The 13,102-nt window shown below is 39.1% G+C and overlaps 1 protein-coding gene across 2 annotated transcripts in view; it reads right to left on the bottom strand.

The window, feature by feature from the left end:
• Positions 1-13,102, bottom strand: part of LOC112404344 (protocadherin alpha-C2) — a 102,582-nt gene that overhangs the window by 46,680 nt on the left and 42,800 nt on the right. The gene's annotated exons all lie outside the window — the stretch shown is intronic.

The raw sequence follows: 13,102 nt of genomic DNA, 5'->3' as shown, positions 1-13,102 counted from the left end.
GCAGCAGCTTCCCCAGCCGTGCTCCACGCCGGGGCCGCGCCTCCGCCTCCGCCTCCGCTCGTGCCGCCTGCGCCCGCTCCCACACGCCTCACGAGCTAGCAAACGCCGGGGCCGTTCCCCTCGTGGGCCCTCCGGAGGGCTCCTGGCCCCGCCGCCCGCTCTGATTCCCCATATCCCAGCTCCTCCGCTCGCCTCGGAGTCGCTCAGCCCGGCTTCGTTTCCTGCCGCCGCCGCCGCCGCCGCCGCCGCCGCCGCCGCCGCCGGTCCAGGAGGAGGGAAGAGGAAGCAGAAGAGGAGGGGGAGGAATGCTCAGCAAGTCCGGCTCCGATTCCGCACCGAGGTGGCGGACGGCGACCCGGACTGTCCAGTCGCTCCAGCCACTCCAGCCCCAGCTCCTTCGCCCCGGACCGGCCGGATCCCAGCAGACCCCGGGAACACGGCCACTCCCTTTTTCCCTGCCCCCACTGTCCTGTTCAGCCAGTCTCCACAGTCCCTCGGCTGCTGAACTGGTCTTGTAAGGAGATTATTCTAGGAAAAGCAGTTAAGTCTCTAGGACTCGGGCTTTCAGCTCCCAGAAAAAGATTTCCAAGCGCAAGTCAAGAAAATACACCGAGGGCCTTGGCTAAGTGCGGATATCTGGGCGGCGGCTCCACGTTCAAAGAAACAAACGCAAGTGAGGCGCTCTGGGGTTACTGATGATGGGGATTATTTCCCTGACACCAACATTTTCCCTGAATACTCCTAAATACTGCAGAAACTTCTAGGGCGGAGGGAGGGGGGGTGGCAAGTGCTGTCATCTTTCGCGGAGCAAGCCTAAAATTAGCATCCTGCGATCCAACACTCAATTCTGCTCCTAGCCAAGTGGCTTTTACTTCCAGTGTGTGCCTTGGCAAATAACCAATATTTCAGGTTTTAATATTCTTTCTTTAAAAAATTGGTTCCATGAAGCTGCAGGCTAAGCTCTTATTTAACCCCTTTTGATCATAGTGGGGAGAATCTGGTAAAATTTTAAAGAGATTCTTCCCTCAAGCTTTTCCTCATTTTACTTCAAATTTTTTTTCATTTATCACCCAAGACATTTTCTTTCTTTCAAGAGTGATTTAATTTTTTTTCTTTAACGGATGACAATGTCTTCAAGAGCCTGCAAAACCATTACATCAAGAGAGTTACTCTTGATTCCCCAAGCCTGGCTGGAATTTGGACTCCATTAATGCCTTGCAGTGAAAAGTCTGCTGTTACTAAGCAAAATGTGGAAGGCTGGGATTTATCTCACAATAGCCAGCAATTTTAATGGCTGCAGCTCATCTTACATAAATATAAGTTTCCTTTACCCTTCCGGGTCTCTGTTCCCCTAAGACTCCCCCCTTGTATTGCTGCAGAGGCAACAAAAGGATAACCAATTGTCAGTGAACAAGAAGGCAGAAGGATCAGAGGAAGCCTTTCTGTTCTGTGTCATTGCCTCTGTTTCTCTGTTTTGAACATCCACTGTTCCCAGGCCCTTCTATCTATTCCACAAGAGTTTAAAATTCATTGTGCCACTTGTACAAAAGCACTCACTAAAGTGTTCTTTCTCCTTCTTTCTCTCAGCATCCTCTCACCCCTAGATCTTCTGCTGTCATTTTCTAGCTATGAACTGGAACAAAACTAGAAGGAGACCTGACATTTGGCACGCTTCCCTCCTTCAGGGCATAGTTGAAGGGGCCAAGGCACCCAGGTTTCAAAGGCCTGGACTAGCACATCTCTTCCTCCCACCTACCAAGTACAGCAGCTGACAACTCCACAACCTAACCCATTTTATTCCAGAGAAGCTCCCAGCTTCCTCCTATCCCTGCTGCTTCTTATTTGTCCTCTTTGTTCCCTCAGGAGTGCAAAGTGGGAAGCAATTTCCATCACATTCTATTCCTGTTTCTGTTCTTAAGCCTCTGGCTTCTCCCTCTCTGTCTGCTTCTTCCCAAAATGTCCCTACAGTAACTCTGTCTCTGCTGTGGTAATTTGATCTCAGAAAGCCTTTAACTCTCAAGTGCATGAAATGTAGGCCTGGCCTATGTCTTCACCCATTACTTATTTCTGAAAATAAATGGGTTATAGGTGGAATCAAGTTATAAGTTGTCAGGAAGAATGACCTTTTCTTCCCTCATCTCCTCCCAGGCTTTCACAGTCGCTGCCACCTCTGCCCACAGCTCTGAAACCTGGTCACTAGGCATTGACCATGCGTGGACCTGTGCCCCTGAAAAGATCACAGGCACTTAAAGAAGAGATTAAAATGACAGAGGCTTGGTAATGTTTTTAATGGAAGCCCCCAAGTGTCAAATCTCAGGAGAAAAATCAGGGTTCCTCTATTAGCAATCTTGTCATCTTCCAGCAAGGACATCTGCCAGGTTGTCCATTTTGATGTGTTGGGATCATAAGCTTCAACTGGTACTTACTCCCTCAATGGCTGAGAAGACAAACATAGCACCAACACAAATCAGCCACCTCTTCAAAGACGTACTAAAGAGATGGCAAACTCTGTATTTGGCACTACAATGATTTAGTTGCTCATACTATTGTACATGTCTCATGCCAACCTTACTAGTTGGTGGAATAGGATTGCTTAGATTGCTGGCAAGTGCCCTGTCTACGAATATTAATACTAATGCCTCAACCACACCACTATGCATTCCTTCCTTTCCTTGGACCTTCAAGAACCCCCTATTGAAAAGCAGAATAGCGCAGATTTTGAAGTCAGTCACACCGCTGCCAATGACTAACCGTGTGGACTTGGTCATGTTACTTAACCTAAGCTTCAGTTTACTCATTTTAATTGGGGAAGACAATTTTAAGTAAACTCATAGAATCATTACGATTACATGAGATGACGTATATAAAACAATCTGAGAGAGATTAAGAGGTATAAACTTCCACTTACAAAATAAATAAGTCACAGGTATGAAATGTACACTATGGGGAATACAGTCAATAATAATGTGATATCTTTGTATGGTGACAAACGCTAACTAGACTTATCACGGTGATCATTTTGTAACACATAGAAATATTGAATCACTATGTTGTGTACCAGAAATTAACATAGTGCTGTTGGTCAATTATACTTCACAAACAAACACACAGAAAAAGAAATCACACAACACTGTAAATCAACCATACTCCAATAAAATTTTTTAAAAAAGAAATAAGATCTGTGGTTAAGAGGTGGGGGGGTAGGAGAGGGGAGTTTAGATGAAGGTAGTCAAAAGGTACAAACTGCAAGTTATAAGATAAATAAGTACTAGGGATATAATATACAACATGATAAATATAATTAACACTGCTGTATGCTATACATGAAAGCTGTTAAGAGAATAAATCCTAAGAGTTCTCATCACGAGGAAAAAATTTTTCTTTTATTTTCTATCTATATGAGATAATGGATGTTCATTAAACTTATTGTGGTAATCGTTTCATGATGTATGTAACTTAAATCATCATGCTGTACACCTTAAAATTATACAATGCTGTATGTCAATAATATCTCAATAAAACTGGAAAGAAGAAAAACCAATCTGCATAGTAATTGACAAGTATGTTATTATTATCATTATTATTGTTATTATTAAAATGCAACAATTTATTATCATCAGATAACCTTAGTTGACAGTCTATATATAGCACGGCCCTTTAAGGTATCAAACAGAGATAAGCACCTGTAACTATGCCAGACAGAAAGTCAGTGACGATGGAGAAGATGAGTGTGCACCAAAGTTAAGCTTACCCAATTATTTCTAGAGCTTAGCCTATATTTTGAAAACAAAAACCAGTCCCTTTCTATATCAGCAAAGAAAAGGGACTTCCTTCATGAGAATTCCTTCAAGGGATTTGTTCCCTCACAAGAGATTCACCTTTTTAGGATATGTGAAAATACTTTAGCAACAGAGTACAGAAGCGTTCCCCAAAATGCTGTAATCTCTAGCTCCCAGTATAGAGCTTGGCACAGAGGTACTTAATTAATGTTTCTTGAACAGAACTAAATTTACAACTTTACCTGTGCAATTCTCTCAAATAGAAACAGCTTCATCTTTTCTCTCCCCCTTTTAAATGTTCTCTATATTTCAATGTCCATCTTAAAACCTACCTAATCCATGAAACATTGCCTACTCTAAACATACTGTCTTTTTTTTCTCTTTCATAGTCTACATCTCTCTCAATGCTGACATTCAGAATTCTGAATGTGTCATTCTTTAATTCATCCAAATGCTTTAATATTATTTCCTTACCTTAATTATACACAACCTACAAGCAGAAGCCGTGTTGTTTATGTCTGTGTATTTCTTCACAGTGTAGGAAAACTTACAGACTCTCAATAAATAAGTGATGGCTGTTTCATTTTCTTCAGATCCTTTTTTAGCAGATTCAAGAAGTGCTGCTACTTCTCCCTTTTTTCCCCAGGTCTAATGGTGAGAAGGCTCAAGAGCCTACAATGATTTTACTTCCTTTAAATTTTAAAATTCAAAATATTTCAAACGTGGAGAACTGAATCCTACTAATGAAGTTGCTGGACGCTAAGAAAGGCTCTGCTCAGAAGTATCATCACTCTTTCTACTTTATATTATAATTAAAAATTGTAAAATAAAGGTATTCCTTGCTCATAACTAACATGGAAAGTGGCATGATACGAGAAGTGCCACAAAAAGACATGATTTTGTTTACCCCCATGTTAGACGAGAACTTTGAAATAGTATCCCTTAATTGTATTTGTAAAATGCATCTATCACAAGGTCATTGGACACAGGAGCAAAACCAATCAGAACACAACCCAATTAAGCCTCTAAGAAAAATACTGGTATGGGACTTCCCTGGTGGTCCAGTGGTTAAGACTCCCAATGCAGGGGGCCCGGGTTCTATCCCTGGTCAAGGAACTAGATCCCCCATGCCACAACTAAAGATCCCGCGTGCCACAACTAAAAAATGAGAAAAGATCCCACATGCGGCAACGAAGATCCCGCACGCCAACTAAGACCTGGAGCAGTCAAATAAATAAATAAATATTAAAAAAAAAAAAGAAGAAAGACAAATACTGGTACTCAGTGAACTCTCCTAATTCACATAAATTTTCCTTTCTCTATTATTAGTGCCATTACAAATCATTTTACTTTGGGGGACCCAAACAATCTGGAGTCTTTTGGCCACAGGGCAAGGGGACATGCTCATTAGTTGGATCAGGCTTTGGGCTGACCATTATGGGAGTACCTGCCAAATAGGGAAGGTTCTAATTTTCAATTTTAAGTTGTATATTTATGTTGTTCCACAAACTGAGCACATGATATATAATTTAAAAACAGAGACAAATGAACATCCCAATGTTTAGAGTGGTCCAAAATAGTTTTAAAATTCCATCTTGTTATAAACGAACTGCACTTCTGATCTTTATGCATCTTCAGAAGGAAAATGTTTACCAACATGATTACAGCATTTGTCACAGGTACAGCATCCAGTGGTTGGAGAGATAAAAAAGATTTTTCAAATAACATTATGGCTGAATTTTTTCCACAGTCCCTTCCCTCCAGAGGGAATGCATTAACTCTTAGGGAAAGATCCTCCAAGTTTTTATTGATAGTTCTGAGAAATTAATATACTGTTGATTTTTGACTGAGGCATCTGAAAATTGCTTAGAATAAGCAAAGGAACTCAAACTATCTTTGGACAAGTACCAGTAAAAACAGAGAATACATTAAAGTCTTGGGGCAGATTGTGTAATATAAGAGATAAAATCAAACTATTCAATTATTTGAGGGCTTTGCTTCTCTATCAGTATTTTCAATTGAGATGGCCTACCAAGAATCACAGAATATTAAAGGTTGAGAGAGATTTAGAAAGTATCTCACCCAAATTCTTTATTTTTCATTGAACAAAATGTTTCAGTAGAACTTGAACCTCAAGGTCAGTGAGGAGATAGGAAGCATAAAAGTGCTATAAGTAAGCCAAGTGACAAATAGTCTTCCAGAGTACTAAAAGAACTTACGGATGTGACTATTTTTCCTATTTTTTGGAATTTTTCCAAATTTCCTATTTTTAAAAAAGTGCCATTGAGTTTGATATAAATTCCTTCAAAACTCTATTGTTACTAAAGTAACTGTATATGAGCACTTAAAGGCATTCAATACTAGGGACTACTTTGGCTTAACTGAAAACTGGTAACATCAAACCTACCACATAGACTTAAAAAAAATTTCACATGGGCATTTTAGATTTTCAGTTGCCAGACTCATTGATAAGGGAAATGCTACAGGCATAGTCTATTTGGAATTCGTGGAGACATTAAACAAATTCCCCCCAATATATCCTTACAGACAAAAGGAAGAAAGAAAGGCTGCAAGACAGTATGATTAGATGATTTCATAATTGTTTGGATAACAGTGAGACAAAAAGTTTATTAATGGAATGCTTCAGCCTGGAAGGAAAATTCCTGTAGGTGACTGCCGAGATTCACCATTGGTCTTATCCCTTATTCAATATTTTATCAATGACTCAAAGTGAGGAAGCATCAAGTGTCCAGGCCAATCCAGCAACAAGCTGAGCTCTCTAGAATGAGAATATCAACTGCCTAGGGTAAAACATGATTCTAATTCAATAACATTAGTACCAGTATTCTATCTGAGACTCAATACATGCCAGAAATTGGTAAGTTTGTATTTAATTTCTGGCTTCCAGTATTGCCATTAAAACCTGTTCCAAGCTTCCATTCATCACTCAAGGCCTTTTATTTTAATAGAAAAACTTGTTTGGGCTCTGCTTCTCCTCTGCAGTTCTTGGGATTTTAGCCATAGAATAAAATAAGATGGTAATTTGGCACTAAAAAATATCCTTGTTCCCAAGTGGGTTTTAGCCACAGCATTCATCGATCTGTATACTGTTTTTTTCTATTTCAAAAAATGTAGATATTGTTGAGGTACCTCAAATTGGAACTGTTTTCCAGGATATGACCTAAGCTCAGTCTAAAGGAAGGCCACGGCATCTCCTTTCTATACCCATTGTGTCTGTTGCTTGGAGAAAACAAACTTATACCGCCACCTAAAAAGGGTGAATTCTCAAAAGTATCTGTTCATATATTCAGAGTATCAAGTAATTGTTGGCTTTTGGGGTCCTCCTTGCCATGCTGATGTCTTAGCACTACTGTTTACATATTATGTCTATACATATTAACTCATTTAATGCTCACAAGAGCACAATCCCCAGTCAGGTTGGTACTGATGAAGAAACTGGATCCCAAAAAGGTGAAGGAATTAACAGAATCTTCAGGAAGCTCTTGTCCATGCCCTTGTTTCTTGAGATAGTAACACTACATCTGACCACTACACATGCACTTCTAATTAAGAATCATGTTACTGGCCTCCAGCAATTAATTTCCAAGTATTTTATATGAGATCCTATCCAATTGTTTTGGGGTTTTTTTGCGGTACGTAGGCGTCTCACTGTTGTGGCCTCTCCCTTATATATATATATATACATACATATATATGTATTTGGACTATATATATATTTTAAATGGCTGGCCTTAGCAAAAGTGTTATACAAAATAGATTTGTATTTCATATCCCAGCCTCTTCCTTCAGTACTATCTTCCCACCTATGATATTCTGCCTAAGTAATGGGGTTTTACAAATGAATTGGCTTGTGGGATCTTAGTTCTCCCACCAGGGATTGAACCCGGGTCCCCTGCATTGGATGCAGAGGGTCCTACCCACTGGACTGCTAGGGAATTCCCAGACTTTTCTAATATAAATCTCATTAGTGTATTCCTTGTGATGGATTTTGTTACATAAATCCTTTAGCAGTTATGTGTACATTATAAGGTGGGTAAAACATAAATTCTCTAAATTAGCCAAGTTAAGATGTACTATGTATTCTGTGATATTAAAAGATCCTTTAAGGCATTTTGATGAGAAATTAATGTTACCTAAAACCTTTATCAAAGTTAGAAACCTTTTATTAAAATTAGAAAAGACTTATAGATTCTTCAATTTTGTGGTATCCTCAGAACTTTTTACACATATCTTTTAGGTAGTAAGATCTAGGATTAAATTTCTCTAGCAATAATAGACACAACTCCACTTCAAGGTTTTTAATCCCATTGTATGCTTAGGTCATGCACCTACTTAGGGTCCTCTTACAATAATCCTGCTTGATGTAAAACCAGACTCCAAGATTCAAGATCTGGCTCTACTGTTTATTATGTGTCATTGGGAAAGTTTTTTTTTTTTCCTCTAAATCTCAGCTTAGTAAAATAAAGAAAAATAGTACTTACTACCAACAGTTCCTGCTAGACATTTATTCAGATAAAGCATGTAAATTTTTCATTGTATAAATTCTCAATGATTATTAGCCAGAAAAAGGAGGGGTGCAGCATGGGGACAGAAGTCTCATAAAATTATCCAAATAACCTGAGGAGAAAGGAGGGATGAGTCAAAAGACAGCAAAAGCCCAAGTTTCTGCATTCCTTTTTTGCGTACTCTACTTGACTGACAGAATTGAGAAGAAAAATCTAGTTCTATTTATAGTAATGGTTCTATTTATACAGCATCTCTGAACTAAGGGTCTCAAAGATCATTTAACTTATACATCTACAACTTGAAGTTGCCTGATGCCAACTTCAGCTTTTCAGTCCTGAATAGGAAAATATATATATGTGTGTGTGTATATGTGCATGTGTGCATACACACACGCGCACACACACACACACACACACACACACATATATACACAAAACTCCCCAATCAATCAACACTTTAACGTGAGACTTTTCTTTATCTAAATCTATTGGAGAATTTTCCAATAAACTCAGTGAACCAAAGACAGTGGGGTGGTAACTTTAATGAAGATATAAAACTGAAGCACAGAATGGTTTGATAATTTACTAAAAATACAGAGTTGATTTCAAGCAGAACTGGGGAAAAAATTCTCACTTCCTCTCTTTCCAACTCAATGTTACATCTATTACAACAGAGTTGTCACCCTAAGATATTCAATATCCTTTATAATTAAAATTTCATCATAGCCTCTCATGATTGGTTTTCTGCTGTACTCTCAAACTAGACTAGTATACCTCTGATCCAATTATCATAAGCTCATTTAAACTATATATGAAAGATTTATTAGTTCATAAATCAATGAATACATAGGATATATTGGACAGATATGCCTCCTACGATATGTAGATTTAGTGTTCCTTAAGCTAGCAGGAGTTGAAGAATAAATAGGATTTTCAAGTTACAAAAAGTCATTCTTTCCAAGTGTCAACAATGATGTGTTAAGAAAGTAGCAGCAACCCTAAAAATGTCAGACTGTGAGTTTCCTGAGTACAAGGATGAATATTGCATCCTTGGATGAAAAAGTTAGCTATAATTCTGAGAACTAGGCAATTTTAGTTTGGGGGTAGGCACAGAAAATTAAATTATCATGGATTATTCCCTATTCTTACTCTCTCCCCAACATATTTTGAAAAAAATCATGGAGGGATTCAATGGTGTTACAATAGATAACCAAATTAAATTATCAAATTTAATTCTCATTAAAGAATTTGTATATGCATCAAGGTTACTGAGTCAACATTAAAAGTGAATGGAGGGACTTCCCTGATGGCACAGTGGTTAAGAATCCGCCTGCCAATGCAGGGGACACAGGTTCAAGCCCTGGTCCGGGAAGATCCCACATGCTGCAGATCAACTAAGCCTGAGCACCACAACTACTGAACCGATGCTCTAGAGCCCATGTGCCACAACTACTGAGCCTGTGAGCCACAACTACTGAGCCCATGAGCCACAACTACTGAAGCCTCCAGGCTTGGAGCCCATGCTCCACAACAAGAGAAGCCCACAATGAGAATCCCACAGACCTCAACAAAGAGTAGCTCCCGCTGACTGCAACTAGAGAAAGCCCACGTGCAGCAACGAAGACCCAATGCAGACAAAAATAAATAAATAAATAAGTGAATGGAGGTTTATTTTCCCTTGATGACAATGATAGAGACGCTATTCAACAATAAATTCCTAAAAAATTCCTAGAGCTCTGAAAAAACAACATCTACAAATTCACTTAGGTGGTTGTGTAAATTTATGTGTACAACTTTGAGAGGAAAAACGTTATTTGATATCTCAGTAGGACATAGACATATTTGCATACTTGGTTAAAGTGAGCTGTAAAAAAATTAACTTTAATGCCTTTATGTGATTTCCATTAGTTATCTTAAAATAGAATGCATCTTGGAACTCTTTCAAATTGCATATTAAGAAATTCACAGAATGATAGTGACTTCAATATATACTTTCTTGAGAATTTTGTTTCTGCTTTCTTTATATCTTCACACTTTCGAGTCCAAGACTGAGGTTCTAAGCTTAGGGAACTTAAAAAAGTTAATAAATTAAAAAAAAAAAAGTGAATGGAGGGACTTCCCTGGTGGTGCAGTGGTTAAGAATTCGCCTGCCAACGCAGGGGACACAGGCTCTATCCCTGGTCTGGGAAGCTCCCACGTGCCGCAGAGCAACTAAGCCTGTGCACCACAACTGCTGAGCCTGTGCTCTAGAGGCCACAAGCCACAACTATTGAGTCTGTGTGCCACAACTACTGAAGCCCACGTGCCCTACAGCCCACATGCCACAACTACTGAGACCACACACCACAACTACTGAAGCCCGCATACTCTAGGGCCTGCGTGCCACAACTACTGAAGCCTGTGCACCTAGAGCCCATGCTCCACAAGAGAAGCCACCGCAATGAGAAGCCCGTACTCGCCACAACTAGAGAAAGCTTGCGCACAGCGACAAAGACCCAATGAAGCCAAAAAAAAAAAAAGAAATGATGAAAACTTTAAAAACATGTATGCATGGGGACTTCCCTGGTGGCCCAGTGGTTAAGAATCCACCTTCCAATGCAGGGGATGTGGGTTTGATCCCTGGTTGGGGAACTAAGATCCCACTTGCTGAGGGGCAACTAAGCCTGCGCGCCGCAACTACTGACCTGCATGCTCTGGAGCCCACGTGCCACAACTAGAGAGCCTGCGTGCCACAACTACTGAGCTCATGTGCTCTGGAGCCCACACACTCTGGAGCCTGTGCACCACAACGAAAGATCCCACATGCCGCAATGAAGATCCTGCATGCCGCAGCTAACCCGCCGCAGCCAAATAAGTTAAGTAAATAAATAAGTAAATAAATAAATAAAAATATGCATGGAACATGTTTTTTTAAAAGAGCTGTAAACACATATAATTGTGACTCTACTTAGGTTTTGGGATTACAGATGATTTCTTTTCCTAAAACATCTACAATGATCATGTGGATTTTTAACGAAATTTTTAACGGAAAAATTATTTTAAAATCTATTTTCAACTTTACTGGCTACCTATTTCCTCATGATAAAATCTAAAATTCTAAGCATTGCATTGAAGGATCTTATCTGATTCTAACTTACCTTTCTAGCCTCAACTTCTTCCTTGCTTACACATGTACAGTATACTCTGGCCAAAACAGACTATTTTCAGCTTCTCTTATGCTTTCTCATTCCTCCAGGCCTTTATGGTTTTTGCTCTGCCTGAAATATTCATTCTCCACTCTACCTCCTTGCTTCCTAAATGATCCATTAATCTTCTGCTATAGAGATATCTTATATGGGAAGATTTCCCTGCCTATCCCCACCCTCCATCAAACACCATACTGAGTTAGTTGCTTTTCCTCTGGGCTTCCTACATAGCACGTATTTGTTTCACTGTAGCTCTAATTTGTTTGTATTATATTTGACAGTTTACCTGTTTGTTGTTGAGATATCTTTCACTGTTATGGATTACATCTTATCTGTCTCCACATTTTGAGTGTCTCATGCTCAAAAAAGCATGTCAAATGGAGTGACTAGAATAAAGAAATATAGAAATTGTTGTATGTCAAGTAAAGCCACAAATACCACCTCTAATAAAGTTTGATTATCTGAATGTTTTTGTGTTTTCTTTTTTTACTGAAATATAGTTGACTTACAATGTCATGTTAGTGTCAGGTATACAGAACAGTGATTCAGTTATATACATACACACACACATATATACGTATATATGTATACATAGATGTGTATATATATGTATTTTTTCAGATTCTTTTACCTCATAGGTTATTGTCTGAATGTTTTAAGTGAAAGCATGTGCTCTCTTGGTTCAGTTACTAAGTATTTCATAGTAGAATTAATATATGAATTACTTTCTTTCCAAAATTAATAATAAAATATTTAAATCCCCCTATGAAGCATTTCAATACTACTTAGATGCTAGTCTGCTGGTGATAAAACTGTATAATAGGGAATCTCAGCTAATGGCAGCCTAAATTATTTAGAGCAGCCATCTTACTAAAAGCAAGTAAATATTCTGGATAAAATATTAAAACAATTATCTTAAAAGCACTAAAAACCAGATAAGTTAATGAGGAACTGCTAAGACAAATTCTGGAGGAAACTTAAATCCAAAGAGGTGAGCAGAATTTTGAACTTGCTTTTCGTTCTGAAAGCATCTGCCAACACAAACTTGGACATAAATTCAGATAATTTGTGGGATGAGGAAGACAGAAATTAAGGACCAAAATGTACATAAACTAAGGATTCTTATAGGCTCTCCAAACTACAGTAATCTGGAACCCCAAGGACTATATTCTCCAGGTAACGGTGTAACAAACCTATCCACTCTCCAGCCCAGAGAACTGCTGGGGAGTTTGACTTGGAGCCAACCAAAACAGAAGGAAAACAGGAAAGGAAAAAAAATCTTATAAAGTTGTGGTTGGATACTGGATATCCCACAGATTTTCAGCTGGGTATACATAGAGTCTAAGTCTCCAAAGACCCTCAAGTCTTGAACTTAGATTAAAGCAGTTTACAACTAGTAGTTTTCAGACACTGGCAGGTGTAAATAAAAATCTATCCTGAAGGCACTTTCATTCAAGATCTCAGGATATCCCGACAAATATTATTTTCAGGGTAACGACCATCACAAGTCAGGGGAAATCTGGCACACATGGAAATATGGAGCTGTGATCAAAAACCAGCTGAAGGGCTTCCCTGGTGGCATAGTGGTAGAGGGTCCGCCTGCCGATGCAGG

This window comes from Neophocaena asiaeorientalis, unplaced genomic scaffold (assembly GCF_003031525.2).
Source record: "Neophocaena asiaeorientalis asiaeorientalis breed wild unplaced genomic scaffold, Neophocaena_asiaeorientalis_V1.1 scaffold204, whole genome shotgun sequence".
NCBI classification, from domain to species: Eukaryota; Metazoa; Chordata; class Mammalia; order Artiodactyla; family Phocoenidae; genus Neophocaena; species Neophocaena asiaeorientalis.
Note: the sequence above shows the minus strand (reverse complement) of the source record. Positions and strands in the feature narration are given on the sequence as shown.